Source organism: Dendrobium catenatum, unplaced genomic scaffold (genome assembly GCF_001605985.2).
Source record: "Dendrobium catenatum unplaced genomic scaffold, ASM160598v2 original_scaffold_202637, whole genome shotgun sequence".
NCBI lineage: Eukaryota > Viridiplantae > Streptophyta > Magnoliopsida > Asparagales > Orchidaceae > Dendrobium > Dendrobium catenatum.
Window position 1 is genome coordinate 387621 of NW_021521052.1, and position 7826 is coordinate 395446.

General features: G+C 33.9%; 2 pseudogenes; one reads left to right on the forward strand and one right to left on the reverse strand.

Moving 5' to 3' along the window:
* Window positions 1–2716: 2716 nt before the first annotated feature.
* On the reverse strand, window positions 2717–3148 carry LOC110095810 (annotated as a pseudogene).
* Window positions 3149–4538: 1390 nt separating this feature from the next.
* On the forward strand, window positions 4539–6223 carry LOC110095811 (annotated as a pseudogene).
* The last annotated feature ends 1603 nt before the right edge of the window (window positions 6224–7826 follow it).

Consider the following 7826-nt stretch of genomic DNA (forward strand, 5'->3'; position numbering starts at 1 on the left):
TCGAGCAATTTTCACACCCAAGTAAATAATCTCTTTAATAGTTTTAATTCCCATAATTTGAGAAATATTTCTCCTTCTCCTTTTCACCAATCTCCCAAATAGAAACACTATTTTTTGAAAATTCATCTTTTGTCCATACCAATTACAAATGTCTTTTAGAATAATCTTATTCTCCTGTACCATCTTCATAGAACTTATGAAAATAACAAAATGTCATCTACGCACAATTGATGAGAAATCCTTAGAGCATTAGGTCAAATTAGAATCCCAATAGAACTATTTATTTAAATCAGATCATTAGATAACAAATGGGAACACAAAATGAATAAAAATATAGATAAAGGATAACCACATTTAAATCTACTTCTAGCTTTGATCTGATCTGAAGAGCATCCATGAACTAAGATAGAAAATCTTGGATCTTCAACGCATTCCATAACAAGCCTAGAAAAATTCTGAGGAAAGCCAAAATACACTAACACTTGCTTCAAAGTATCCCACCTCATGCTATCATAATCCTGCTCCATATCAATCTTGAAAGAAACAAAACCTTTCTAAGCTTTAGAAAATCTAAATTTATGAAAAACATCATGAGCTATTAAAATATGCTTCGAAAGGGACCCACCTCTTATAAAAGCTGCTTGCTCTTTAGAAATCAGCTTTGGCATAATGAATTTAAACCTATTTAGAAGAATTTTGGCCGCAATCTTATAAATAGTCTTATAGAAACTGATCGACTTAAAATTAGATGGAACCAATGGATTCTTTATTTTGGGATTCCTAATAGAACTATTACATTGAATCAGAGCATTAGATAACAATTGGGAACATAAAATGAATAAAAATGGAGACAAAGGACAACCTTATCAAAATCTACTTCTAGCCTTAATCTAATATGAAGAGCATCCATTAACCAAGACTAAAAATCTACTTCTAGATCTTCAATGCATTCCATAACATGCTTAGAAAAATCTTCAAATCAATAATCCTTTTATAATTAGGATTATGATTCAACAAATTCGAAATAACAGAGCAATGATCTGAAGCAACCCTTGTAACATGACACACCACCATCAAATGAGAAAAATTTAAAGCTACATAATTCAAAAAACACCTTTCCAACTTTTTTATAATACGAGCCCCTCCATCTTTGTTATTACACAAAGTTAATTTAGGTCCAACAAACCTAATTTCATGATAATCATTATTGGACAAAAACTCCTTCATTTCCTTGGGTCCTTGGAAAAAATAAAGCTTCTTCCCTCTCATTTTGTCATAGTAGATAACTTAAGTCTCCACCTACTATAGATGGAAATTTTAGATGAATACCCTTCAATTTTATTCCAAAGCTCCCTCCTTTTATACAAATCTTTTTTCCCATAGACTGAAGAAATCCTTTATACTTCTTTATTAAGGATAGTTAAGTCACCAATAACAACCTGATACAAAGCATCTAAAATAGAAAATGAAGCAACAATGGTCTTACAATGCCCAAGAATACCACTAGAAAGCCCACTTGATGGAAAGAGAAAAAAACCTCTAAATCCAAACCAATCAACAAATTAACTTCCCTCTTATCAACAGAAGTTAGTTTAGTTTCCAACAACCCTACAATAAAAAAGCATCATACTCTTTCATAAATTCCCTTAAATATAGATAAGCCCATTCTTTTTTTTAACTCCTCTACAATTCCAAAAGGCAATATATGACATTAGTCAATCAAAGGGGAAGAATCCCCCATACATCGTTTGTTTACCACATCCCTACACCGACTTTCCCATTTCTAGGAATTATCTTAACAGGACCAAGTCCCTTAAGTTCAGTAGAGAGCTTGTTCTTAACAGATGATGAACCATCCTCTAAAAGAACATTATTACCATAACCCATTTAATTTTTATCCAAAATCTTCAACTCAGGAGACCCATTAACTCCTCCTCCTTGATCATTAAAACCATCCCCAACATTTTCCCCCTCCTCATAAAATCCTTATAAAACATTAAACTTATTATCCATAGAGGGAAAATAAAATATATATATATATATATATATGAATTTTGATTCATATCCAATATGATCACATCAACACTAGCCAAGGTAGGTACTTCCACCTTAGAAACAATCATAGAACCACCAACTAGAGCATCCTCCAAAACTCCAGGAACCACAACAACATCTACCTCCCCCCCCTCCCCAATAGTGGCATCCAGATCAATACCCCCATTGGAACTACTAACCACCACATTACCCAAATGACCAACCCCCTCACTACAAGAAAATAGATTATTAGCGTCCAAAAAATTAGAGACACAAAATAATTGGACGCTAAAAATACATTTTAGCGATCAAAAATAAAAGTGGCCTCTAAATAAAATTAATGAACCCTAGCATTTAGATCTCTCTCCCCTACCCGGGCCCACCTTATTTCCCTTTCGCACTTCTTTTAGCGACGACATCCCCCTACCGCGCGCCCATGTTTTGTTTTAGGGATGAAATTTCCTTCCACGCGCTCATTGAATCTTCAGTACCTGATTTCAAAATTTCTTCTCTTTATGGAGGGAAAATTTAGAGGATGAGGCTTCCTTGAACTCTTTGAAGGGTTCTTTTTTTTTTTCAACTAAGAAACCACCCTTGCGTCCATTGATAAAACAACCAGAAAGATTTTAAAAACAAGTATTACAGATCAAGATAACCTTAACCGCAGAGTAAGCCCCTGACATCAATCATCAAGATATGAAGCCCTCTCGCTCCGGATCCGGCGAGCCAGTTGAATATCCTTGGGCATAGTAGTAACCCTCTTTGTATGGATAGAGCAGAGATTTGTATCCTCAAAGAGAATGACTAGATAAGACTCTGCAGCCTCCTAAAGCGCGGCGACGGCGGAACTCTGGAATCGGAGACCAGTCTTGAAATCCTGAGCAATTTCACGGAGCAAACGGGTTGAAGGTAGTTTAAGGATAAGGAGTTCAGTACTCTTCAGGTACTTCCTTATCTCCCTTAGCGTAACTATTCTGGGACGGAAACGATGAGGTTTCTTTACGCCGCCGGTCGCCGGCGCAAACTTCCTCGCCGCCTTGGTTGTCAGCTGCTTCCTCGGGGCCTTGCCGCCGGTAGACTTGCGAGCAGTTTGCTTCGTCCTCGCCATTAATGTAATTAGTGGTTAGGATATGATAATACGATCACTTTAGTTCTTGAATTATTGTCTCTCAAGGGTTCCTTCACAGAGTAGATTTGGAAGAGGTTAGATAATCAGAACTCTTCTTCTCTTAACAATTTTCATGTCAATCTTTAGCACTTGATAATCTCAAAGTATCTGCATAATAGGAGCAACGGGTATTTATATTTTTGCAATTGTATCATTTATACGATCTATCTATTCTCGCATATCTACTCTTGCGTTAAATGGCATTTGGGATCTGAAATTTATATGCATTTTTCAGAATTGATAAGAGTTGGTCCTCTCCTTCTGTTTGATGAGAGATCGTTTGGTAGCTTATGGAATTTATCAATTCAATTTTTGTGTTCAACAGAATTTGCATCTCCGTTGATTGAATTTCTTACAGTTACTTGTAATTGCTACTCCTGCATCTATGGTATTTTCATTAGTTTATAATGCCACCTTTATTTGTTTTAGCCTTATTGTTGCAACTGATCAAAGGTTTTCACAGTTTTTAGTTATATTTGCTTCATTTGAATCTAGACATTTTAGGTAACTTTTGTACTCCACTAGGGCGGCTAGCATTTTCCTCAATTCTCTTTAATTTCATCAAGTTTTTGCTGTTTTGAAGAAGATATGTTGTTGTCTATAGCTCTTCTTAACCATTGATGGGGACGGTTTATTTGTGTTTGCATTCATTTTGTCTTGGTTGATGCCAATCATGCATTTAGCAAGCAGACGCTCTATTTTTCATATGAAGTTTTTTCCTATAAATATTTTACTCCTTAAGGAATGCTCAGTGAGTAGCTAGCAATTCAATGCTCTTAGTTTGGTTTTGAGTGTTATTTACTTTCTATCTGCAAGTTTTACTTGGTTAATTTTAGCTTCTTAATTTATTGGAAAGTGCAAAGGCGCTACATTATTAATTTTAGTTTCTTAATTAATTAGAATAAGTTCAAAGACACTTCTTTGTGAGCATTTATCATCGACATTAGCAAATTGAGCTTAAAGAGTATTTTTAATGTTTGCAGAAATAATAAAATGTAGCATAATTTTCTTTGAGCTGAAATTAGGCATCCATTTGTTGTACTTGTTATGGTTACATTTATTGGACTGGTTGGAAAACTGAACTGGATCCCTAATTGAGTATGCTTTGTTAGGCTCATTTGTTTTTAGAAATTACACTTTCATAGGGATCAGAACCCCACTATATATGAGATTTCTGCAGCAATTATTAGCGCCGGTTTTTAAATTGCTGCTATAAATTGATATAGGGAGTGGTACTAAAAATGGTTTATATAAGCGGTTTGCAAAATGCCACCATTGTGCCCTAGCTCCCGTTCAACTTGATCCCGAGTTCGTCTCCTAGGCCCACAAAAGCAACATGTTTTCTTCCATTCGTTTGCTTCGAGTAGGGGGAAAGGCATCGTCGGTGGCATCAAGGACCAAGGCAACTATGATTAGTTCGTGGATCGTAAAGCTTCACCTAGAACACGGTTACGCCCTGCGTTGAATAGTTCGAAGTCTAGGTATTACCCTAATCACTTTTCCCTATCCTTTCTTTTTTCCTCATCATCTTTTCTTTTGGTTGTTGAAAAATAGAAAGAAAGAAGATAAAAAAAATCTTTACCATTAAAAAATTTTGGATAAAGCTGTATAAATTTGTTGAACTCATTATTAATTCCTGCCAAACAAACACCTCCTATTTCTTTCTTTTTTTCTTGCAGGTTCGAGGCAATGTCAACATATCCAAGGACCTATGATTAATAGTTTGTTTCTTGTCAAAGTTTATTTTTATTTCATTTATTACGTCTAAATCTACATTGCATTCTAGATCGTCATTGAAAATCTCAAAATCTAGAATAGCCTGAGACAACCATCTCCTGCATCTCCTTTTCTTATAAATAAGCTAATTATCATATATTGCTTATTCAAGCATGCTATACGAAAAGATAAAATCTGTAAGGTACACAAACTATAGGATATCTTCTGCAAAAGAAATGGAAGAGATTCTTCTGCCAACGAAATGTGGGTGTTAGTTATTAGTTTATATGGCTCATGATTTGTTTGTTAGTTTTAAAATATTTGCCCCAATTAATTGTCGATTAATAGGTTGTTTATATTCACTAAATTTATATTTGTATTGTATTTTATTTATTTTATTTTTTTGCATTGTATTTATTTTTAATTGCTCTTTTTTCTTATGCTTATGCTATCATGTCCCGAATGCTGTTATTTCTGTACATGTTAGTTTATTGCTTCAATGAAGTTTTGCTAACAGGTTGTTGTTTGTGGTATTGGTGTTTGTGCTGAGTTTGATGGTTTTGTCTTTAGATCCTTGTTGGAGGTACATGCAGTGACTGCCCAACATTTTACTTCATAATATTTTAAGAACTTGTTTTTTATTTTAATGAATCAGTTGCTGTTTTGCAGAAGCACTCTCCCCGACATCCTAATGTTCAACATTCAGTCTATGGAATGATGCATGACAATGATATTTTGGCTCTTGGAAATATATGCTAATTTTTTCGTAATAGAATTGATGCAGTTTCTGTGCTTAGACAAATCTTTAATGGTGTGTTCCTAGCTAAAGGTGAACAAGGCCGTCATTAACATGCTTCGGAGGGTGGAGCCTTACATTACATATGGCTATCCTAACCTAAAAAGTGTGAGAGAATTGATTTATAATAGAGGCTATGTGAAACAACAGAAGCAAATAATTCCATTAAGCAAAAATTTCATCAATGAGCACGTTTTGCTTTTTTAACATACTTCAAAACTTGCAAGCTTTTATTTTAGATTTTATGGAATTTTATTATTTTTATCATGGCAGGGTCTTGGGTAGCATAAGATTATTTGCATTGAGGATCTCATCCATGAGATTTTCACTATGGGTGCCCACTTAGAAAAGGCTAACAACTTCTTGCTGCCATTCAAGCTGAAAGCGTGACATGGAGGCCTTAGAAAGAAAGGATTCATCATGTGGAGGGTGGAGATGCTGGCAACAGGGAGAATTACATCAATGAGGTGATCAAAAGGATGAACATTTTTCAGAGATGTTGTGATTGAGGATTTCAGAGATCATATTTTGTATTTTAATTTATGAATGCATTTTTAAAAGTATATGGATGAATACAATTTTCATTTTCTTCTAGTAAATCCTTATTAATTATATTGATGAATGAATTTTTTTTATTCAATACTTTTTATTTTTGTTACCTCAAGTAATAAAATTAGTGTTATTTCTTTATTATGAAATTTATTTGTTTAATTAATGAGAAATAATTAGATTCTATAATAACGAGTATTGATTGATTTAGTGATTATTTAATCTTAAATGTTCAGGAGATAAGACATTATAATTGGATAAGCAATAAATTTTAATAATGCTTTATTTGCGACGGCTTTCTTACTGTTTCTTAAAGCATCTTTTTAGTACAAAAATTTTAAATTTTGTACTAATAATTACTTTAAGAAGCAGTAAGAAAGCCATCCCAAATGAAGCTTCAATATCACCAAAATTGATATCCATAATTATATATATCAACACTTCATGAAATTAAAGGGGCGTGTGATTTATTTGATTGATTATTTTGCAACTCATTTTTATCTTGGATGCTATAAGAAAAATGTTATAAATAAAATAAATAATATAATCATAAATAGTATCCAAACAAATTTGCATTAGCGTCCAAAAAATGATCACTAATATATATATATATATATATATAATTTTAGCGACCAAAAGTAATTATTGGTCCTTAATTTAGCAACAAAAAAAAATTTTGGTCGCTAAAATTCTCAGCGACGAGGCTACTGTGACAAACTAGCGACCTAATTATTTTTGGTTGATATTTGATTTAGCGGCCAAATTGTTATTTTTAGCGGCCAATTTTGATTGTCGCTAATGACCTTTTTTCTTGTAGTGCCTCCACTACCTTATAGACCTACTTTGCACCACCCACCATACTAGACCCCATAGCTTCAATCCTAGACAAAAATTTCAACTCCCCTTCTCATGGTCCACTTGAATCCATTGCCCACAACCTGACTCACTCCCTTCTGAACCATTACATGCCCAAACAGAACCTAGCTTATGAAATTCTCAACTAGGTTTACTCGAACCTTCCAAAGGATCACAAATCATAGCACTAGAACAATAGCCACCCTCCAAAGCACCATTATCTAGAACACCACCAATTTTTAAATCCAAGCAACTACTTTTGAACTGCCCAATTCTACCACAGTGGAAACATAACACAGAATTTTTTTCTTATTCAATCTTCTAATAAAATCGTCCAAAACAACCTTCAACCTTGACCCCTATAGCTAGTATATCAAAAGAAATCCAAATGCAAAAATGAGCAAATTCTCTCCTCCCCCATTGCAACGTTTCCATCAATCATATAAGGAACACAAACTTTTGAAGAAATTATTCAAACATTAATTTCATCCCAGCATTATAATGGCACATTAGGCATTCTTATCAGTACATTTGCAAATAGTCCATTCAATGACAATGGAGAAAAGTTATGAGACCATTTGTTAATACCAATGATATGTCGATTTACATACTAAGTTCCCTCAATAAAAACCGACTCCATGGCTTTTGATTGATGGAATGAGCACCTAATCCATTATGAACAAAGCAAAGAAAGTTGAAATTTTCCAA